The sequence below is a fragment of the Hypanus sabinus genome, chromosome 6 (assembly GCF_030144855.1).
Source record: "Hypanus sabinus isolate sHypSab1 chromosome 6, sHypSab1.hap1, whole genome shotgun sequence".
Lineage (NCBI taxonomy): Eukaryota > Metazoa > Chordata > Chondrichthyes > Myliobatiformes > Dasyatidae > Hypanus > Hypanus sabinus.
The window spans coordinates 50,604,663-50,629,743 of NC_082711.1; positions in this window are offsets into that span (position 1 = coordinate 50,604,663).

Consider the following 25,081-nt stretch of genomic DNA (forward strand, 5'->3'; position numbering starts at 1 on the left):
GGCTTTAGAAAGGCCTTTGACTAAGTCTCATATGGTAGGCTGGTCCGGAGGTTAGATTACATGGAATGTCGGGTGAGCCAGCCAATTGGATACAAAACTGGCTTAGTGGAAGGTCTCAGAGAGTGGTAACGGGAGGTCGGAGGTCTGTGACCAGTGGTGCACCACAGGGTCAATGCTGGATCCTCTGATGTCTGTCATCTATATCAAAGATTTGGATGAGAATGTAGGTAGCGTGGTTAATAAATTGCAGATTACATCAAAATAAGGACAGTGAAGAAGTTGTCTAAGATTACGACTGGATTTAGACATCTGGTAAAGAGGAAAAGGGAATGGTAAATGGAATTTAACTGCAACAAGAGCAAAGTGATGCACTTTGGGAAGTTAAGCTAGAGGAGGAAATACACAGTGAAGAGAGAGAGAGAGAGAGAGAGAGAGAGAGAGAGAGAGAGAGAGAGAGAGAGAGAGAGAGAGAGAGAGAGAGAGAGAGAGAGAGAGAGAGAGAGAGATCTGTTTCCCATGGCACAGGGTGGGGGGGGGGGCAGCAGGAAGTGGGGGTAAATCTAGAGACCATAAACATAAAATGAGAGGAAGGAGTTTGAAAAGAGACATAGGAGACTTCAGTTGCTAGATGCCGGATAGGCATTCTAATGGAGGAGGGTGAGCAGCCAGAAGTCCTGGCACAGACTGGCACTGATGGCAGTTAGTTAAGGTGAGGAGGTTCTGAAGAGAGATTCTAGGGAGCCTGGTAGGAAGCTGAAAAGCAGGTGCTTCAGGAAAGCCATCTCGGGATTGCTGTCTGTGCCACGAGACAGTGAGGGTAAGAACAGGATGATCTGGCAGATGAATACGTAGCTGAGGAACTGGTGCAGGAGGCAGGGTTTAGATTTCCTGATCATTGGGATCTCTTCTGGGGAAGGTACGACCTGTACAAAAGGGAGAAAGGTTCACCTGAACCTGAGGGGAACCTATATCCTAGTGGGCAGGTTTGCCAGAACTGTTCAGGAGGGATTAAACTAATTTGGCAGGGGAATGGGAACTGGAATGATAGTGCTGAGGTTGGAATAGCTGGTTTACAAACGGAGGCGGTGTGTAGTGAGATTGCTAGCAAGGACAGGCTGATGATAGGGCAACTTTTCATGTCAATGGAATGAGTTGTAATGTGAAAAGGGGACAAAATCAAAAAGGGTGAAATCGGAACTGTAGGTGTATATTTGAATACAAGCATCATATGGTATGAGGCAGATGAACTTGTAATTGAAACATAGAAACATAGAAAACCTACAGCACAATACAGGCCCTTTGGCCCACAAAGTTGTGCCGAACATGTCCCTTCCTTAGAAATTACTAGGCTAATTGTAGTACGGTACGGCATGCATGATGTTGTGGGCATCCCAGAATTGTGGTTGAAAGATGATAATTGGGAGCTTAACATCTAAAGATAGACATTGTATCAAAAGGATAGGCAGGTAGGCTGTTGGTAAAAAAAAATCAAATCATTAGAAAGAGGTGACATAGGATCAGAAGGTGTTGAGTTGTTGTGGGCAGAGCTAAGAAACTGCAAGGGTAAAATGACCCGAATGTGAGTTATATACAGATCTCCAAACAGGAGCAAAGATGTGGTCTACAAATTACAACAGGAGAGAAAATGCATATCAAAAGGCACTGTTATGATAGACATGGGGGAAACATATGGGAAAATCAGGTTGGTACTGGATCCCAAGAAGGGGAATTTCCAGAATGCCTATGAGATGGCTTTTTAAAGCAGATCATGGTTGAACCCACTAGGGAATCAGGTATTCCAGATTGGGCTGTGCAGAGAACTAGAATCGATAGAAAGCTTAAGATAAAAGAACCCTGAGGGGGAAAGTGATCATGATATGATTGAGTTCACCCTGAAATTTGAGGAGAAGCTAAAGTCAGAGGAATCAGTATTGGAGTGGAGTAAAGGGAATTACAGAGGTGTAAGAGAGGAGCTGGCCAAGCAGGGATGATGACAGAGCAGCAGTGGCTGGAATTTCTAGGAGCAATTTGGAAGGCACAGGATAGATACATCTCCAAGAAGAAGAGGTGTTATAAAGCCAGGATGATGCAACTATGGCTAACAAGAGAAGTCAAAGCCAACTTAAAAGCCAGAGAGGGCGTATAACAGAGCAAAAATTAGTGGAAAATTAGAGGATTGGGAAGCTTTTATAAAAACAGCAGAGGCAACTAAAAAATCATAAAGAAGGTAAAGATTGTATGTGAAGATATTTTAGCCAATAATATTAAAGAACAGACCAAAAGTTTCTTCAGATATATAAAGTGTAAAAGAGAGTCAAGAGTAGATACTGGACCTTTGGAAAATGATGCTGGAGAGGAAACAATGAGGGTCAAAGAAATGGCAGACAAATTGAATAAGTATTTTGCATCTGGTTTCACTGTGGAAGACATTGCCAGTATGCCGGAAGTTTGGGACTGTCAGGGACAGAAGTAAGTGAAATTGGCATTATGAGGGAGAAGGTACTTATTAAAGTGAAAGATCTGAAGGTAGATAAGTCATCTGGACCTGATAGTCTACACCCCAAGGTTCTGAAAGAGGTGGCCAAAGAGATTGTGAGGCATTTATAATGATCTTTTAGGGATCAATAGATTCAGGCATGGTTCCAGAGGACTAGAAGATTGCAAGTGTTATTCCACTCTGTAGGAAAGGAGAAAGGCAGAAGAAAGGAAATTATTGACCAATTGGTCTGACTTCAGTGGTTGGGAAAATGTTGGAGACGATTGTTAAGGATCTGGTTTTGGGGTACGTGGAGGCACACAATAAAATAGGCTGAAATCAGCATGATTTCCTTAACGGAATATCTTGCCTGTCAAACCTGTTGGAATTCTTTGCAGAAATAACAAGCAGGATAGACAAAGGAGAATCAGTAGATGTTGTGTACTTGGATTTTCAGAAGGCCTTTGATGAGGTGCCACACATGAGGCTGCTTAAGAAGTTAAGAGCCCATGATATTGCAGGACAGATACTAGCGTGGATATAGCATTGGCTGATTGGCAGGAGACAATGAGTGGGAATAAAGAGAGCCTGTTCTGATTGGCTGCCACTGACTAGAGGTGTTCCTCAGGGGTGTGTGTTGCGATTGCTTCTTTTTATGTTTTATGTCATTGATTTGGATGTTTGAGTTGATGACTCAATGGCCAAGTTTGTGGATGATATGAAGATAGGCTGAGGGGCAGGTAGTTTTGAAGAACCAGGAGAGGCTACAGAAGGACTTAGACAGATTAGAAGAATGGGAAAAGAAATGACAGATGGAATACTGTGTTGGGAAGTGTATGCACTTTGGTAGAAGAAATAAAAGCTTAGACTATTTTTTGAATGGAGAGAAATTTCAGAAATCTGAGTTCCAAAGGTTGAGTCAGTGGTGAGGAAGACAAGTGCAATGGTAGTATTCATTTTGAGAGGGTGGGAATATAAAAGCAGGGGTGTAATGTTGAGGCTTTATGAAACACTGGTGAGGCCTCACGTGGAGTATTGGGAGCAGCTTTGTGCCCCTTACCTAATATAGGATGTATTGACTTTAGAAAGGGCTCAAAGGAGTTTCACAAAAATGGTTCCAGGACTGAAAGGTTTGTCATATGAGGAGCACTTGATGGCTTTTGGCCTGTACTCACTGGAATTCAGAAGAATGAGTTGGGGATCTAATTGAAACCTATCGAATGTTGAAAGGCCTTGATAGAATGGACATGGAGTGAATGTTTCCAATGGTGGGGGGAGTCAGAGACTAGAGGAATGTCCACTTAGAACGGAGTATATATAATAAGCGTAAAATCCAATCCAAGTATAATCTTCTGCTGACATACCCAATTGAACGGCAGATGTTGAGAGGTAAAACTCAATTTTACATTCACGGGGATAGAACTGGTAGTTTATTAGCCAATCGCTTAAAATCTTTTACAGTTAATCGTCAAATCACAGAAATTTTTAAAGATAATAGAACTAAGATATCCGACCATTCTGAAATTAACAACATATTTAAAGACTTTTACCTTAAGTTGTATCAGTCTGACTCTTCTTCAGATGATACCTATATGAATGCTTTTTTCAGTAATATCAACATCCCTACATTGTCTGCTGATAGTCTAACACAGTTAGATCAGCCTATTTCCAATGAAGAAGTGGCTGAGAATATACGTGCTTTACACTCTGGTAAGACCCCAGGACCTGTTTGCTTTCCTGGGGAGTTTTATAAAACTTTCACTACGTTACTTACTCCTTATTTATCCTGTTTTATCAGAGTCCTTTAAATCAGGTAAACTCCCTCAATCTTTTTATAAAGCTTTTATTTCTCTTATTCTTCAAAAAAAAATCCAGCTGAATGTTCTTCATACAGACCGATTTCTTTATTAAATGTTGATGCAAAAATTTGATCGAAAATCTTAGCTCGAAGACTTGAAAATATCCTACCATCTATTATATCACATGACCAGACAGGATTTATTAAAAATCATTACTCACATTTTAATATACATCAGTTATTGAATGTGATATATTCACCATCCAAAAAAAAAATCAGAGTGTATATTATCCTTAGATGCAGAAAAAGCCTTTGATAGGATTGAGTGGAATTATCTTTTTAAGACCTTAGAAAAGTTTAATTTTGGGCCTAATTTTATTCGTTGGGTTAAATTAATCTACTTGTCTCCTACTGCTCAGGTTATTACTAACTCCCAAATTTCTAAGCCCTTTAAATTACAGCGGGGAACTAGACAAGGATGTCCTCTTAGTCCTTTACTTTTTGCTTTAGCTATAGAACCCTTAGCAATAGCACTTCGAGAATCTAAGGACATTTCTGGTATACTAAGGGAAGGTATGTCTCATAAAATTTCATTATACGCAGATGATATTTTACTTTTTATCTCTAACACTGAAACTTCTTTACCTTTGGTTCTTTCTTTAATCTCCCAGTTTAGTTCTTTTTCAGGATATAAGCTGAACCTTCATAAAAGTGAGCTATTTCCTTTAAATGACCTAATGTTATCAAATGCCAAATTTCCGTTCAAAGTTGTTACGTCAATTTACATATCTAGGTGTAACAATTACTAAAAACTTCAAGAATTTATTTAAAGAAAACTTAAACCCCTTATTGAATTATGTGAAAAAGACGCCTTCTAAATGGTCAACAACACACACAAAATTCTGGTAGAACACAGCAGGCTAGGCAGCATCTATAGGGAGAAGCAATGTCGACGTTTCAGGCCGAGACCTTCTAAATAGTCCCCTCTTTCTTTATCCCTAATTGGCTGAATTAATTCGATTAAAATGAAGATTCTTCCTTAATTTTTATATCTTTTCCAGGCCTTACCTATTTTTATTCCTAAGACGTACTTTGATTCTTTAGATTCAGTTTTAACCTCTTATATTTGGAATAATAAACAAGCTCGTTTAAGTAAAGTTTACTTACAAAGAAATAAAGAGATGGGTGGACTAGCCCTACCCAGTTTTAGGTTTTACTATTGGGTTGCCAATATAAGGAATATTACTTTCTGGTCCTATTATATTTATCGTAAAGATTGCCCATCATGGGTCTCCTTAGAAGTTAATTCTGTAAAAAATTCCTCTATTGTCTCTCTTCTTGGATCATACTCTTCTTTTTCAGCAAATAAAACAACAGATAACATAATTGTTAAGCAAACTTTAAGGATCTGGTCTCAATTTAGAAAATTTTTTGGTTTAGCGAATTTTTCATTATCATCTCCCATTCTCCTTAATTATTTTTTTTATCCCTTCCATGACTGATAAAGTCTTTAAAGATTGGGATGTACTAGGTATTAAGTGTTTTTGGGACCTGTTTATCTCAGGATCTCTTGCTTCATTTGACCAATTGTCAAATAAATTTGCACTCCCAAAAACACATTTTTACAGATACCTTCAAATTAGAAATTTTCTACATTTCCAATTAGCTACTTTTCCTACAGGCCCTGATAAAAATTTACTGGATGATCTTTTAAATTTAAAACCTTTTGTTAATGGTTCTATTACCAGTATCTATAACTTGTTGATTGATTCTAGACAAGACTTTTTAGATAAAATAAAAAAAGCTTGGGAGGATGACTTAAATTGTTAGATTTCTGATGATAGATGGAATAAAATTCTTAAATGGGTTAATAAATCATCTTTCTGTGCTCATCATTCTCTTCTATAATTTAGAGTGGTTCATAGAGCTTACATTTCTAAACAGAAGCTCTCCAGTTTTTACCCGAATGTTTCTCCACTTTGTAATAAATGCAACTCTGCTGATGTCTCTTTAATTCATATGTTTTGGTTTTGCCCTAAAATTGAAAAGTTTTGGCGGGAAGTATTTCATACCTTCTCTCAACTTTTCAGGGTCCAATTTGACCCAAATCCCCTTACTGCCTTGTTTGGTATTATTGCAAATGTAGATATAACTTTAAATACTCCTAATCTGCAGGTTTTAGTTTTTATCTCTGTTTTAGCAAGAAGAGCAATCTTGCTTAAATAGAAGGAGTCTACCCCTCCTACACATCTTCAATGGCTACGTGATATTATGCCTTATTTAAATTTAGAAAAGATCCGCTGCTCAGTCTTAAATTCGAAACAATCTTTTTATGATATTTGGGGACCTTTCCTAAACTACTTTTCCAATTTATAAAGTTTAACAGTGCACAGACTTTTATATATATTTTTATCTTCTCTTCTTAAGTGAATATGTTTTTTTTCTAATTATCCATTGTCATCCATCAGCTTTTTTCTTTGGTAGTTGGTAGGGGGTTGACTTTTTTTATATAAAAAAATTCTTTTATGATGTATGACTTATCTTTAAATTTTTGATTACAGAGTGGTATACCTTTATGTGTTATGCTCCGTTACAATATATGAATGTACATAAGTTATGTTGAGATGTATCTATGTGTTGCACTCTGTAAGTCTTGTTTTTTTTCTTCTGAATAAAAATATTGTAAAAAGAAAAAAAAAAGAACGGAGATGAGGAGGAATTTCTTTAGCCAGAGTGGTGAATCTGTTGTCTGAGGTGGTTGTGGAGGCCAAGTTATTGGATATATTTAAGGCAGAGGTTGATAGATTGTTGATTAGTCAGGGCATGAAGGGATACAGGGAGAAGGCAGGAGATTGGGACTGAGAGGGAGATTGATCAGCAATGATGAAATGGTGGAGCAGATTCAATGGGGCAAATGGCCTAATTCCGCTCCTATGTTTTAAGGTCTTATGTTCTTACATCTGGAGTAAAACACAAAGGAGCTGGAAGAGTTCAACAGGTCAGGAAACATCTATCTTCGGAAATGAACTGCTGAAATCTAGGGTGAAGACTCTTTTTATGTTGCTTGAGGCAAAAAAGAGAATTGAAAGGTAAAATTTTCATTCAATAATTAGTTGGTTTCTTGAATGAGCTGCCAGAGGAGATCATGGAGGTAGGAACAGTAATTGAAGTTAAGAGGCATTGGGACAGCACTGTTAATTCTCAACACAAAATGCTAAAATGTAACATTTCATTATTCTTGGAACTACAACACTTCTACAAAGGAAATCTCACTGTGCATTAACACCCCATACAAACCAAAATCTATTTTAAACAATAGATTCTGCAGATGCTGGAAATCCAGAGCAACACACACCCTGAGAGTGGCCTCATCATGTCAATACTTCACCTGAAAATCTGTTGGGTTTGTCTATTGTATCCCATACTCTTGATGAGGCCTCCTCTGCATCGGTGAGACCAGACATAAATTGGTGGACTGTTTTGTCCAGCACCACCACTCTATTGACTAAAAGTAGAATTTCTTGGAGGCCAAACATCTTAATTCCTATTCCCATTCCCGTTCCAACATGTCAGTCCATGGCCTCTTCTTTTGACATGATGAGGCCACTCTCAGGGTGCAGGAGCAACATCACATATTCCATCTGGTTAGCTTCTAACCTGGTGACAAGAACGTCGATTTCACCTTCTGGTAATCTTCTTCTCCCCTCCCCCTCCACTGTTCTTCTTTTCCCCACTCAGGGCTCTTACCACTTCTTATCCGACTATCACTTCCCTTGGTGCCCCTCCTTCTTCCATTTCTCCTAAGGTCCGCTCTCCTCTCCCATAGATTCCTTCATCTCCAGCACTTAACATTTCCCACCCACCTAGCTTCACCTATCACATTCTAGCTTGTCCTCCTTCCCTTCCCCCAGCTTTTTACTCTGGCACCTTCTCCTTTCCTTTACAGTCCTGAAGAAGGGTCTTGGCCCAAAATGTCAACTTTTTATTAATTTCTATAGACATTGCCTGACCTGCTGAACTCCTCGAGCAGCTTGTGTGTGGAAATCTATTTCATATGTTTTAGGATGACTCAGTGGGGTGTACTGCTGAGCATGGTTACCAAGGAACCTTGCCACTGAATCTCATCTGTCGACTAGATACTCCAGTGGTAATCATTCCAAAAGATATCTCAACCTGATTCACTGCAGAGGAGTATAATCTTGTGAATGATTCACGAATATTAACTGCCACTTCTGCCAACTAATCCAATGTCCAAAGTTCAGTAAATGCAATGCAGAAGTAACATTAGGGGAAGTGTAAGATAAAAAGCACAGTCTACATCTAACAGCACAGCTAAAACCAGAATTTCATGTACAGAAGTGGAAGAGCAATACTAAATCTACCCTCTATCCCACCTCCTGTTTAGTAAAGAATATTAGAACACCATAGATTCTATCCTCCATCAATAAAAGCATTCAACTTCCAACTATTTCTTGCAAAAACCAAGCTATAATACTGTATATAAACAAACAGATGTATTTAATGTCTGTACATTTTTTTCTGCTTCTCCAAGCCCTTTGCAGTGCTCAACTTGAAAAGATTCTTTCTACCTCTAGTTGGGGTTAATTTGAAAATGAAATGTTCTAGCATCGTCACATCGCCTGCTTCAATGCTCATTTTCAACACCTTGACTACTTACTGATGGTTGAGTCTCTGTCTTCTATTTTCCATTTGTTTGGTACATTTGCATTCAGTGGCCGAGGCAGTGCATATAGGAGTTGGTGCAATTCTACAAATCATGGAAGAGTCTAAAATTAGAGGACTTAGGTTTAAGGTGAGAGTAGAACTATTTAAAGGAGATCAGAGGGGCAAGTTTTTCATGAAGAGGATGGTGGGTACAAGCTGCCAGAGGAGGTGGCTGAGATGGTACAATTACAACATTAAAAAGATATTTGAATAGGTAAATGGATAGGAAATGTTCAGAGGGATATTGGCCAAATGAAAGCAAAGTCATCAGATATTTGGAAAGGAAAGTGGAAGAAAAAAAGCAAAAGAAAAGTTTTAAAAATGAATGGGAGGTTCATTCAGCCATGATAGCAAAGGAGTCTGAAACAAGTTTAGAAAATGTTGGGAACATTCAATAGGTCAAGCAACTTCTGGGAGAAAGAGACCAAAATGCAGAGCAGTGGAGATGATTTACCACTGAGTGATCACCTTAATAATAAAGTGCAAAGTAACAAGACACAAAGGGTCACAAAACAAGAGAGAATGGATGCTTAACATGGCAAGGCAACAAGATAACTGAAGGCTAGGAGCAACTGCTTGATGCTGGCTGGTTTGATGAGTGAACAAGGGCTGGGTTTAAATAGGCTGCATATGATGAGTTGGAAACAAGTGGCAGATGACTCCTGTTAGCTGGTCAGAGACCAAGAGGTACCTGCCTGTGCATTCCAGACAGGACCTCCCCTCCCAACTTCACACGGGCACAACCTGATTGGTCAGGACGATCCAGATTGGTTCAGTGGAACTCCTTGACATGCAGTAGATCCGAGATGAAATAGTTTGAAGAACGCAGTAGAACAGAGTGATCTAGGAATAATGGTGCATAGTTCCCTGAAGGTGGAATCTCATGTGGATAGGGTGGTGAAGAAAGCTTATGGTATGCTGCCCTTTATAAATCAGAGAATTGAGTATAGGAGTTGGGATGTAATGTTAAAATTGTACAAGGCATTGGTGAGGCCAAATTTAGAGTACTGTGTACAGTTCTGGTCACCAAATTATAGGAAAGATGTCAACAAAGTAGAGAGAGTACAGAGAAGATTTACTAGAATGTTACCTAGGTTTCAGCACCTAAGTTACAGTGAAAGGTTCAAGAAGTTAGGTCTTTATGCTTAGAGCGTAGAAGGTTGAGGGGCTCTTGACAGAGGTATTTAAAATTGTGAGGGGGATAGATAGAGTTGATGTGGATAGGCTTTTTCCATTAAGAGTAGGGGAGATTCAAACAAGAGGACATGAGTTGAGAGTTAGGGGGCAAAAGTTTAGGGGTAACACGAGGGGGAACTTCTTTACTCAGGGAATGGTAGCTGTGTGGAATGAGCTTCCAGTAGAAGTGGTAGAGACAGGTTCAATATTGTCATTTAAAGTAAAATTGGATAAGTATATGGACAGGAAAGGAATGGAGGGTTATGAGCTGAGTGTGTGTCAGTGGGACTAGGTGAGAGTAAGCATTTGGCACAGACTAGAAGGGCCGAGATGGCCTGTTTCCGTGCTGTAATTGTTATATGGTTATATATGGACAGCACCCAAGAGCTCTTCCCAGTTGATCAGGTACTGCAAACCTCATCCATGAAGATGTGATTCTATTGTCCAGTGAACCGAGTTCACTGGACCACATTTCACCACCTTGGTTCCGGAGGTTCAGGCTCAGGTGGGTTGAGTGATCCATGGACAACAGACTTGAGGTAGGTCACGTGCAAGGTTGGTGTGATTCTGAGGGAGAGTGGCAGCTGGAAACTGTAAGTGATGGGGCTGATGCAATGGGTGAACTGGGATGAATGCTTGCGGGAGTTAGTGTGCAGGGATAGATCTCTGGTGAACAGCCAGACACTGCCTCCAGGCCGGAGTAGTTTGGATGGGCAGCCTGGTGGTTGGTAACTAGGATGTGCCTTCTTCCAAGAATTTTGACATTTGCAAACCACGGCCTTGGCTCCTCCGTGGGGAACAATTAGGGTTGATAGCCATGAAGAACTTCGAATGGTGACATCCCTGTGGCAGGGGAGGTGTCTAGATAGTGGGTTAGTTCAGCCTAGAACAGACACTTCTTGAATGTGGAAGGGTAAAGGCATGAAGCTTCGCAGAAACTTCTCCACTGGGTGATTGGCTCTTTCTGATTGACCATTGGCAGAGGAGACACTCACTGAGGTGCAGAACAGTATAGAGTCATAGAAAAGTAGAGCACAGAAACAGGCCCTTTGTCCCATCTAGTCCATGAGAAAACCATTTAAACTGCCTGCTCCCATTGACCTGCTCTGGGACCATAGCCTTCCATTACCCTATTGTACAAGTACATATCCAAACTTCAATTAAACGTTGAGATCACGCTCCCATGTACCACTTGTGCTGTCAGCTCATTCTACACTATCACAACCTTCTGAGTGAAGAAGATTCCCCTCAAGTTCCCCTTAAATTTTTCACCTTTCACCTTTAACCCATGACCTTTGGCTGTAGTCCTACCCAGCCTCAGTGGAAAATGCCTGCTTGCATTTATTCTATCTATACCCCGCTATCTAATCTCCTCTCAATCTTCCACTTTACAAAGAATGAAGTCCTAACCTATTCAGTCTTTCCTTATAACTCAGGTCCTCCAAACCGGCAACATCCTTGTAAATTTTCTCTGTACTCTTTCAGCTTTATTTGCATCTTTCCCGTAGATCAGTGACCAAACTTGCACACAATTTTCCAAACTAGGCCTCAACAATGTCTCATATAACTTCAATATAACATCCCATCTGCTGATTTATGAAGGCAATGTGCCAAAAGCTTTCTTTCTGACCCTATTTACCTGTGATGCCACTTTCAATGAATTATGGACCTGGACTCCCAGATCCCTTTGTTCTACCACACTCCTCAGTGCCCTACCGTTCACCGTGTAAGACCTGCTGTGGTTGGTCCTATCGAAGTGCAACACTTTTCACTTGTCCCTATTAAATTCCATCTGCCATCCTTCACCCCATTTTTCCAGCTGATATAGATCCCTCTGCAAGCCATGATAGCCTTCTTTGCTGTCCACTACACCCCCAATCCTCATGTCATCTGAAAATTTGCAGATCCAGTTAACCACATTATCATCCAGAATATTGATAGAGATGACAAACAACGAAGGACTCAACACCTTGCGGAACACCATTATTAACAGGACTCCAGTCAGACAGGCAGCCATCTACTACCACTCTCTGGCTTCTCCCACAAAGCCAATGTCTAATCCAAATTACTACCTTATCTTGAATGCCGGGCGACTGAACCTTCTTGACCAACCTCCCATGCATGACTTTGTCGAATGCCTTGCTAAAGTCCATGTAGACAACATCTACTGCCTTATCTTCATTTACTTTCCTGGTAACTACCTCAAAAAACTCTATAGGATTGGTTAGACATGATCTACCAGGCATGAAACCATGCTGACTGTCATTAATCGGTCTGTGTATATCCAAATAGTTATATATCCAGTCCCTTAGAATACCTTCCTATAACTTTCCCACAACTGATGTCAGACTCACTGGCCTATAATTTCCTGGTTTATGGTTAGAGCCTTTTTTTAAACAGCAAAGAACAAAGAATAAAGAACAATACAGCACAGTACAGGCCATTCAGCCCACAATGTTGTGCTGCCCCTTAAACCCAGCCTCCCATATAACCCTCCACCTTAAATTCCTCCATATACCAATGCAGAACAGCATTGTCTATCCTCCAATCCTCTGGTACCTCTGCTGTCACTAAGAATGTTTTAAATATCACTGCAAGGCCCCAGCATTTTCTGCACTTCCCTCCTGTTAGATCCAAGGGAACACCTTGTCAGGACTTGGGGGTTTATTTACCCTGATATGCCTCAGGTCAGCAAATGCTTCCCCCTCTGTTTATGTATAAGGTCCATGAAGATGATGCTGCTTACCTCATTTCTTTAAATTCTCTGTTTCCTGAGTAAGTATAAAAGCAAAAAAATTGTTTAGGATCTCCCCCATCTGTTTTGGCTCCATTCTGATCTTCCGGAGGACCAATTGTAACCTTTGCAATCCTTTTCTTCTTAACATTATCTGTGGAATCCCTTAGGATTCTCCTTCACTTTGTCTGCCTGGGCAAATTCATGCCTCCTGATTTCTTTCTTAAGTGTTCTCTGGCATTTTTATACTCCATAAGAACCTCATTCGTTCCTCTCTCTATATCTGCTATGTACCTCCTTTTTCTCTTAACCAGAGCCTCACTATCTCTTGAAAACCAAAGTTCTCTATTCTTGTTTCTTTACCCTTTATTCAGACGGGCACATATGAGCTTTGTACTCTCACATTTTCACTTTTGCAGGCCTCCCACTTACCGAGTACACCTTTGTCAGAAAACACCCTGTCCGAATCCACATTTATCAGATCATTTTTGATACCATCACTATTGGCCTTTCTCCAATTTAGAGTCTCAACCCGCAGATCAGACCCATCTTTTTTCATTTTTACTTTGAAATTAACGGCATTGTGATCACTGGATGCAAAGTGTTCCTCTACACAAACCTCTGTCACTTGCCCTGTCTCATTTCCTATAGCAGATCGAATATTGCACACTGTCTCATTGGGACTCTGTGAACCGATTAAGAAAACTTTCCAGAATACATTTGACAAACACTATCCCATGTAGTCCTTTTACAGTATACGGTTCCCAGTCAATGTGTAGAAAGTTAAAATCACTTACTGCAACAACCTTATGTGTCTTGCAACAGTCTGTGATCTCTCTACAAATTTGACACTCTAAATCCTTGGACTGCTGGGTGGCCTGTTATATAGGCCCATTAAGGTGGACATACCTTTCTTATTTCTCAGTTCCACCCATAACCCCTCACTAGACAAGTTCTCCAGTCTGTCCTGATGGGGCATTGCTGTGACATTTTCCCTGAATGGTTACGTCACTCTTCCTCCTTAATCCCTCCAGCTCTGTCATGTCTAAAACAATGAAAGCCTGGAACTCTGAGCTGACAGTCCTGCTCTTCCTGCAAGCAAGTCTCACTAACAGCTACAATGTCATAATTCCAGGTGTTGATCCATGCCCTGAGCTCATGCACCTTTCCTATGATACTTCTTGCATTGAAATATCCGCAGGTCAGGACACAAGTCGCACCATGCTTTTGATTCCTGACTTTGTCTGAGGTCTTACCAACATCTGTCTCCACAACCTCTCCACTAACTGTTCTGGCACTCTGGTTTCCATCCCCCTGCAACTCTAGTTTAAACCTCACAGTACAGCACTTGCAAATCTTCCTGCAGCTCTGGTGCATGCTGTCTCATCTGTACAAGTCCCATCTTCTCTGGAAGAGAGCCCAATGATCCAAAAATCTTATGCCCTCCCTCCTACCCCAACTACATGTTAAAGAAGCAAGTCCATCCATTGTCTCAGTAGCTGACGGAAGGGCAATGAATTGGCCCTGTTGGAAGGTGGCCAACCTGTGATCAAATCCATGGTGATATGGGACTACTAGGGGCCACAAGAGCCCAGGGCTGCTGGGTGGAGGAATTGGATTGTGCACTTTGAGGGTAGGCCGGTAATGAACTAACATGCATCTCCGATCATGGAGGGCCACCAAAACCAGTGTCACAGAAAATCCAGTGTCTGTCATGTGCCTGGATGGCCAGAGAGGGGTGAGGAGTGGGCCCACTAGAGTGCTTCAGAGCATTTGGTCGCTGGTATGTATGTATGGTTGTCATGTGCATCGGCTGGAGGAGGCTCATGCTGTAGGGCCTGGTGTATATAGATTTCAAGATCCTAGATGATCAGGGTGAGGATTAACAAAGATGGAATGATGGGCTGAGGGGTGATCTCCATTTCAGCCGGGTCAAACTGTCATGACAGGATGTCCACCTTTGAGTTCTCGGAGCAAGGTCAGTAGGAGATGGTGAAGTTGAATTGCTCAAAGAAGAGAGCCGATGAGCCTGACGTGGGTTGAGTTGGTGAGTCTGTTGAATGGATATGAGGTTCAGTCCAGATCAGGAATGGCTCAGTGTTTCCTATCAGCCAACGCCACCATTCCTCCGAGACCCATTTAACGGTGAGAAGTTCCTGTCCCCTGCTCCATAACAGTGAAGTTGAACTTGCAGAAGAAGAAGTCCTCACTGGGAGAGGATGGCCCTGGTGCATATCAGATGCATCCACCTCTGACACAAACCATCCAGAGAGATTTGGAGGGCAGAAAATGGGAGCGGTGATGGAGCATCTCTTGACCTCCTCAAAAGTGTGGTCTGTGGCAGCAGAACAGGTTATTCGTGAGAGGTGATTTGGTGACAGAAGTGAGGGGAGCAGTGACTTAGCTGTTGACTTAGCAGTTCTTGATGAAATGGCAGTAGACACTGGAGAACCCACGAAGCTCTGTGGCTGCTTGAGGGAGCACAGTTGAGGGCCATTCAATGATAGCATGCTCTTTCTCTGGGGCCATGGTTATGCCTTGGGGTGAAAGGGTGTAACCCAGGAAGGAAATGACTGGGGTGTGGAACTGGCATTTTTCTAACTTGCAGTACGAGCAGATGTTGAACAGACATGACGGGGGTGGGGGGGGGGGGAGTCCTTGGAGAAAATGAGGATATCGTTGAGGTAGACGAACACATGACTGTGGCATGTTTCGGAGGATCTTGTTGATGAAAGCTTGGGAAATGGCTGGACTGTTGGAAGGTCTGAAAGGCATCAGCAAGTACTCATAATGGCCAGCGGGTATTATTATGCCATCTTTCACTCAGCCCTCAATGGATGTCGATCAGGTTGTACGCACTCCGGAGATCCAGTTTGATGAAGATCTGGGACCTGTAGATTTTTTCAAATGCACTATCCATCAAGAGGAGCAGGCAGTGGTTCTTAATGGAGATTTTGTTACATCCATGGTAGTTGATGCCGGGTCAAAGAACCCCATCTTTCTTTTAGAGAAGGAAGATCCCTGCACAAGCCGTGACTGTGATGGCTGAATGAAGCTGTGCTGTTGTGCTTTGCTGATGCAATCATCTGTGGCTTCGGTCTCGGAGGGGACAAGGAGAACAGGTGATGGGTGGTGCCCAGGAGGATGTGGTGTGTGAGACAGCAGGGTGCTGGCTTCCATTTGTCCAAAGGCAATGACATTCCTGTCGGAGTTTGCTGAGGCGAAGAGTTCTTCTCTGTCTCCACAGATTTATGGGGTAAAGTCAGCTAAGGTTGCAGGTAGGTCAGTCCCCAACCCAGCAGTGAGTCAGGTGACCAGGAAAAGTGAGGGTCCTGAGTAGAGAACAAGGATTACCTCAAAATAAGAGGAGAGTTGTGTGAGTCAATAAGAAGGAATTGAATGGACCTGTGGTGCTCTCCGATGCTCACACGTCTTGGCTGTTTGCACACTCTGACCATCCCCGACCCCAAGGGACATCCGTCAATGGCCAATATGCAGAAGAAGTGAGAGATAGGTTTGGTAAGGAGTCCAAGTGTGCACATAGTGTTTGGTCCACAAAGTTGCCTACTACGCTGGAATACATCAGACAGTCCTATGTGCATAGAACCATTGAGGTGCAGAGGAGGACACCAGAATCTATGGCTTTGAGGCAGGAGGTTGACTGGTGCGGTGTTGCTGCATCATGACAAAGAGTTGGTTAAGAGTGGTGAGCAGATAGTCAATGGCATCCTACCGCCTCTGAAATGTGTGCTCCTGTCATTGGACGACTTTCTTTGGGTGACCATACTCTGCTGGGTCAATTGTTGGTTAACTCGTCCTCTCGGAAAATGTAGAGGCGGCTTGATCCAAACACAGAGCAGGTGAGATCATCTAGTGGTGAGCAATCATTTTAATAATAAACTGCAAAATAACAAGCAACTAGGGGCCACAAAACAAGAGAGAATGGATGCTTAACGTAAGACTAGGAGCAACTGGTTGAGGCTGGCTGGTTTGATGAGTAAACAAGGGCCGTCGATCAGTGCTGAGTTTAAAAAGGTTGCTGGTGATGAGTTGGAATAAAGTGGCAAGTGACTCCTGTTACTGGGTGGAGCCTGGGAGGTGCCTGCCTGTTTAGGCCTGACAGGAATAGAGATGAACAAGCTGGATCACAGTTTTGTAGAACCAGTATATACTAAATGAACCAATGGCCTCCTTCAAAATCTTTAATTCTGTGAAGCAAGTGTGGTTTAAATGGAGGTCATTGTTCATAAGGAAGCACAAAGACATCGTAGCAAGCAACTAAAGTAATTGGACAGGAAATTTATTGAGCATCACGACAAAATCATTCGGAGTCTTCCCCAACCAGAAGCTTTGGATGAATCATGAGGGCACGAGAGGTCCTCTTGTAACCTGCTGAGGGCAAAATCAGAGGCAATCAAGTCTGGCAACTAATAAAGGTCACAAGAGATCTAGGTATGATCTCCAGAGAGCCATCTCTCAGGCAAAGTGGCAATTCCAGACTAAACCTGAATCAATGAAGGGTGCTCAACAGTTGTGGCAGGGCTTGAATGCTATCAGCTCTTATAAAAGTAAAATCAAGGGTAAAGGCAACAACAGGCTTTGCCTCCAGGTGAGCTCAATGCATTACTTGCTCGCTTTGACTGTCAAATCATGGAGGAACCATCTTGAACTCCTACAGCCCCGATGAAACTGAAATTTCAGTCTCTGAGGCCGACGTGCGACTATCCTTCAGGAGAGGGAACACAAAAAAAGCATCTGGCCCAGATGGGGTACCTGGCCAAATAATAAAGACATTGCTGATCAACTGGCTGGAGTGTTCACTGAGATCTTTAACCTCCTGCTTCGGCAGTCTGAGGTATGCACCTGCTTCAAGCAGCTTACACTTGTCCCGGTACCTAAGGAACGTGGTAAAACTTGGCTCAATGTCTCTCATCCAGGAGCACTTAACTCCACAGTGGTGAAGTGTTTTAAGAAGTTGATGATGTAACTCATCAATTTCTGCCTGGGAAATGACTTGGAGCCACTGTAATTTGATTACCGATGTGACAGGTCCACAGCAGATGCCATTTCATTGGCTCTTCATTCAATCCGGGACCATATGGTCAGCAAAGGGGTATATGTAAGGATGCTCTTTATTGACTACAGCTTGGCATTCAATACTAGCATACCCTCAAAACTAATCAATAAGCTTTAAGGCCTTGGCCTGAATACACACTTGTGCAATTTGATCCTCAATTTCCTCACTTGCAGACCCCAGTTAGTTCAGAATGGCAACAAAATCTCCTCCACAATTAACATCTCACCATCAGCACAGATGCACCACAAGGCTGTGTGCTTAGCCCCTTGGACTACTCATTTTACACTTATGACTGTGTGGCTAAATGCAGCTCCAATGCCATTTTCACAACTGTCATAGGCAGAGTCAAAGGTGGTGACAAATCAGCATATGGGGGGAGAATGAAAATCTGGCCACATGCAGTCATAACAACAACCTCTTACTCAGTGTCAGCAAGATCAAGGAGCTGATTATTGACTTAAGGAGGAGGAAAACAGAGGTGCACGAGCCAGTCCTCATTAGAAGATCAGAGATGGAGAGGATCGGCAACTTTAACTTCCTTGCTGTTATCATTTCAGAGGACCAGTCCTTGGCCTAGCATGTGTGTAATTACAAGAAAGCATGGCAGTACCTCTACTTCTTTAGGAGTTTGTGAAGATTCAGCCTGACGTCTAAAACTTTGATAAATTTCTATAGATGTGCACTGGAGAGTGTATTAACTGGCTGCATCACAGGTTGGCATAGGAGGACCAAAGCCCTTGAGCAGAAATTCCTACAACAAGTTGTGGATACAGTCCAGTCCGCCACCAAAGCCTTAAATATAGGAACAGAATTAGGCCATTTGGCCCAACATGTCTGCTCTGCTGGTTCATCATGCCACCAATCTCCCGCCATCTCACATAACCCTTCATGCCCTGACTAATCAAGAATCAATCAACCTCTGTCTTAAATATACTCTATGTTTTGGCCTCCACAGTCGTCTGTGACCAAAGAATTCCACAGATTCACCACTCTCTGGCTAAAGAAATTATCTCCATCTCCAATCTAAGTGGACATCCCTCTATTCTGAGGCTGTGTTCTCTAGTCCTAGACTCCCCCACCATAGGAAACATCCTCTCTCTATCTACTTTTTTGAGGACTTTCAAAATTCAACAGGTTTCAATGACATTCCCCCTCATTCCTCTGAGTTCCAGCAAGTACAGTCCCAGAGCCATCAAACGCAGTTCATATGACAAGCCTTTCAAAGCTGGAATCATTTTCGCGAACCTCCTTTGAGCTCTCTCCAATGTCAGCACATCATTTTCTTATAATGGGCCCAAAATGGCTCATAATACTCCAAGTGAGGCCTCAGCATTGCCCTGTAAAGCTTCAACAATACATCCTTCCCTTTATATTCTAGTCCTCTCAAAACAAATGCTAACATTGCATTTGCTTCCCTCACCACTGGTGCAGCCTGCAAATTAACCTTAGGGAATCCTGCACAAATCCTTTGTGTCTCAGATTTTGGAATTTTCTCTCTATTAGAAAATAATCAACCCTTTTATTTCTTCTACCGAAGTGCATGACCATACACCTCCTGACATTGTATTCCATATGACATTTCTTTGCCCATTTTCCTAATCTGTCTAATTCCTTCTGTAGCCTCTCTACTTCCTGAAAACTACCTGTCCTTCTTTTTATCATCTTTTTATTTTTTTACCTGTCCTTCTTCTTATCTTTTTATCATCTGCAGACTTTGTAACAAAGCCATCTATTCCATCAGCCAAATCATTGACATATAATGTAAAAGGAATTGCTCCCAACATAGATCTCTGTAGAACACCACTAGTCTCTGGCAGCCAACCAGAAAAGGCTCCCTTTATTCCCACTCTTTGCTTCCTGCCAATCTACCACTGCTTTATCCATGCTAGAATCTTTCCTGTAATACCATGGGCTCATAGCCTGTTAAGCAGCCTCATGTGTGGCACCTTGTCAAAGGCCTCTGAAGATCTAAGTATACAACATCAACCAATTCCCCTTTGTCTATCCTGCTTGTTATATCCTCAAATGATTCCAGAAGATATGTCAGGCAAGATTTTCCCTTGAGGAAACCATGCTGACTCTGGCCTATTTTTGCATGTGCCTCCAAAACACATAATTAACAATCAACTCCAAAATTTTCCCAATCACTGAGGTCAGACTAACTGGCCTATAGTTTTCTTTCTTCTGCCTCTCTCCCTTCTTGAAGAGTGGAGTGACATTTGCAATTTTTCCATTCTTCCAGAACCTTTCGGTAATCTAATGATTCTTGAAAAATCATTACTAATGCCTCCACAGTCTCTTCAAACATCTCTTTCAGAACCCTAGGGTGTACATCATTTGGTCCAATTGACTCATCTACCTTCAGATCTTTCAGTTTCCCAAGAACCTTCTCTATAGTAATGGTAAATTCATACACTTCACGCCCCCTGACACCTGGAACTTTCACCATACTGCTAGTGTCTTCCACAGTGAAGATTTATGCAAAATACTTATTCAGTTCATCCACTATTTCCTTATCCCCATTACTACCTGTCCAGCATAGTTTGACAGTGGTCCGATATCAACCCCAACTTCTCTTTCACACTTTATGTATATGAAGAAAGTTTTTGGTATGTTCTATAATATTACTGGCTAGCTTACTTTTGTATTCTACCTTTACCTTCTAAATGGCTTTTTTAGTTGTCTTCATTTGGTATTTATAACCTTCCTAATCCCCTAACCCCACTAATTTTTGCTCTATTGTATGCCTTCTTTTTGGCTTTTATGTTGCCTTTGACTTCCCTTGTTAGTCATGCTTCTGTCATCTTGCCTTTAGAATACTTCTTCCTCTTTGGGTTGCATATATCCTGTGCCTTCCAAATTTCTTCCAAAAATACCAGCCATTGCTGCTCTGCAGTCATCCCTGCTAGTGTCCCCTTCCAATCAATTTTGGCCAGCCCCTCTCTCATGCCTCTGTAATTCCCTTTATTCCACTGTAATGTTGATACATCTGACGTAAGCTTCTCCTTCTCAAATTGCAGGGTGAATTCTGTCATACTATGATCACTGTGTCCTAAAGGTTCCTTTACCTTAAGCTCTCTGATCAATTCCAGTTCATAGCTCAGCAGACAGTCCAGAATAGCCAATCCCCTAGTGGGCTCAACCATGAGCAACTGTAGAAAGCCATCTTGTAAGCATTCTGCAAATTGCCCCCTTGGGATCCAGCACCAACCCTGATTTTCTCAATCTAACTGGACATTGAAATCTCCCATGTCTACTGTAACATTGCCGTTTTGACATGCATTTTCTATCTCCCCTTGTAATTTGTAGCCAACATCTTTGCTATTGTTTAGAGGTCTGTATATATCGGGATCTTTTCACCCTTGCAGTTTCTTAACTCCACCCACAACAATTCTCCACCTTCTGATCCTACGTCACCTCTTTCTAATGATTTGATTTTATTTTTTTGCCAACAGAGCAACCCCATACCTTCTGCCAACTTGTCTGTCCTTTCGATACAATGTTTATCAAAACAAAAACCTTGAATTTACCAGTTAGAGAAAAGGAATTCATGCAAGCATTTAATGCTGTGATTATGATGTGCACTAACGAGACCTGTACCCTATTTTAATGTCTTATGGAGAGAGAAGCAGAGGCATGCTCTGCAGTTGTCTGTCTCATTTGGGTAATTTCAAACTTCAATTATTCTACTGAGTTTTATTATTAATAAAAAGATAGAAGCAAGTTGAACTTTGCAATAAGCTAATGAGTTCTCCATAGTATGATGCCAACTTTAGCATAGGTAGGATATATGTAGCATATAATTATTGTTATTGTATTTGTGCAATAAGATGTTACAAGAATAGCTGAGTAGTTTTCTGTACCACAATTTGCATTAAATAGAAATGTGAAGAAATTACACAGAAGCTTCCTAGACTGAGGTGACATGCAATTCCAAACAGAAACGTGAAAAGCATGTTAGGATGCATTATCTCCTCTCATATCTTTCAGAAAAAAAACACCACATTTACTCCTACAATGAGGGGTTGTAGATTAAGGAAAGATTCAGCAGAATGAGTCCTCACCCTTTGGAATTCAAAAGAATGGGAGTTCATCACAATTAAGCTTGAAATACTCTGACTTTGACAGGGTAGATGCCTAAAATGTTGCCCCAGTAAGGGGAGTTGAGAACCAGGGGTATAGGCATAGGATAAGGTGTTCTCACTTCAGAATGAGTTGAGCAAAAATTTCTTTTATGATGTTAGTGAATCTTATGTAACCTTTATAGCTTAGGTTACAGAGTCATTACATATTTTCAAGGCTGAGATAGATGGGTGGGCAACAGCCTTTTCAAGGGAAGGCATTAAAACTGAACTAAGGTCAACAAACTGATTAGCCATGAGCATACCGAGTGGCAGAATAATTCAAAGAAACAAATTGCTTGATTTCTTTTTTCTCATTTATTATGTATTAGACCAAGTATTATATAAATATATAAACAATCAATTAATCCAAGTTTGGTGATGACAGTTGGTGCAAAATTGTTACCTGCATAGGACTCCTCCTGTTTTTTAAATAGACCAATGCAATTCTACAGGCCAATCTGCATTACAGGTAAGATTTTGACAATGAACATATCCTCCAAAGATCATGCTAATAAAAATTAAATGTTTGCATAATACTGCCATATTGGGTAACTTTCACAAGCTCAAGTCTTGGCCATTTTATTTATTCATCGGTTTAGACATAATGGCAGGCCTATCAGTAATGCCTTGATGGTGGTGGTGACTCTCAACCATTGTAAGTGCTGCTGGTGAAGGTGCTCCAGGAAGCTGTTGGACAGGAGTTCCGGGACTTACAGCCAGTAGTGATGAAGACTTAATAACATATCTCTAACTCAGGATGGTGTGTGACTTGAAGAGGAATCTGAAGTCACCTTGGCGTTCTTGGATGTGTTACATGGAGGTGGCTGGAGAAACTCAAGGAGTAGACCCAAGTGTAGGACACAGGCACGGAGACTACAGATGGAGACGGACTCGGACATGACTTGGACTAGACTGGAAATAGGAGCACAGACTGGACTGGAACACACAACCCTGAACAGACTGGAACACAGAGCTCTGACTGTACTGGAACTCAGAGCCTTGACTGGACTAGAACACATTACCCTGACTGGACTGGAACACGGAGCCCTGACTGGACTGGAACACAGACACCTGACTGGACTGGAACACATTGCCCTGACTGGTCTGGAACACAGATCCCTGACTGGACTAGAACACATTGCCCTGACTGGACTGGAACACATTGCCCTGACTGGACTGGAACACAGAGCCCTGACTGGCCTGGAACTCAGAGCCCTGAATGGACTGGAACATTGAGCCCTGACTGGACTGGAACACAGAGCCCTGACTGGACTAGAACACATTGCCCTGACTGGACTGGAACACATTGCCCAGACTGGACTGGAACACAGAGCCCTGACTGGCCTGGAACTCAGAGCCTTGAATGGACTGGAACATTGAGCCCTGACTGGACTAGAAGACATTGCCCTGACTGGACTGGAATAGATTGCCCTGACTGGAATGGAACACAGAGCCATGACTGGCCTGGAATTCAGAGCCCTGACTGTACTGGAATACAGAGTCCAGACTGCACTAGGACACAGAGCTTTAACTAGACAGGAACAGAGAGCCCTGACTGTTATGGAACACGGATCCCTGACTGGACTAGAACACAAAGCTTTGACTGGACTGGAACACAGAGACCTGACTGGACTGGAACAGAGAACCCTGACTGTACTGGAATACGGAGCCCTGACTCGACTAGAACACAGAGCCCTGACTCGACTAGAACACAGAGCCTTGACTGGGCTAGAACACAGATCCCTGACTGGACTGAAACACCGAGCCCTGACTGGACTGGAACATTGAGCCCTGGCTGGACTGGAACACAGAGCCCTGACTGGACTGGAACACAGAGCCCTGACTGGACTAGAACACGGAGCCTTGACTGAACTGGAACACAGAGACCTGACTGGTCTAGAACACAGAGCCCTGACTGGACTGCAACACAGAGCCCTGACTGGACAAGAACAAAGAGCCCTGACTGGACTGGAACACAGATCCCTGACTGGACTGAAACACAGAGCCCTGACTGGACTGGAGCACGGAGCCCTGACTGGACTAGAACACAGAGACCTGACTGGACTGGAACACATTGCCCTGACTGGACTGGAACGCAGAGCCCTGACTGGACTGGAACATGGAGCCCTGACTGGACTAGAACACAGAGACCTGACTGGACTGGAACACATTGCCCTGACTGGACTAGAACACAGAGCCCTGACTGGACTAGAACACAGAGCCCTGACTGGACTGGAATACAGAGCCCTGACTGGACTGGAACACATTGCCCTGACTGGACTAGAACACATTGCCCTGACTGGACTAGAACACAGAGCCCTGACTGGACTAGAACACAGAGCCCTGACTGGACTGGAACGCAGAGCCCTGACTGGACTAGAACACAGAGCCCTGACTGGACTGGAACATGGAGCCCTGACTGGATTAGAACACAGAGCCCTGACTGGACTGGAACATGGAGTCCTGACTGGACTAGAACACAGAGCCCTGACTGGACTGGAACACAGAGCCCTGACTGGACTAGAACACAGAGCCCTGACTGGACTGGAACATGGAGCCCTGACTGGACTAGAACACAGAGCCCTGACTGGACTGGAACATGGAGCCCTGACTGGACTAGAACACAGAGCCCTGACTGGACTGGAACACGGTGCCGTGACTGGACTGGAACACGGAGCCCTGACTGGACTGGAACACAGAGCCCTGACTGGACTGGAACACAGAGCCCTGACTGGACAAGAACACAGAGCCCTGACAGGACTAGAACACAGAGCCCTGAGAGGACTGGAACACAGAGCCCTGGCTGGACTGGAACACAGAGCGCTGACTGGACTGGAACACGGAGCCCTGACTGGACTGGAACACAGAGACCTGACTGGACTGACACACGGAGCACTGACTGGACTGGAACACATTGCCCTGACTGGACTGGAACGCTGAGCACTGACTGGACTGGAACTCAGAGCCCTGA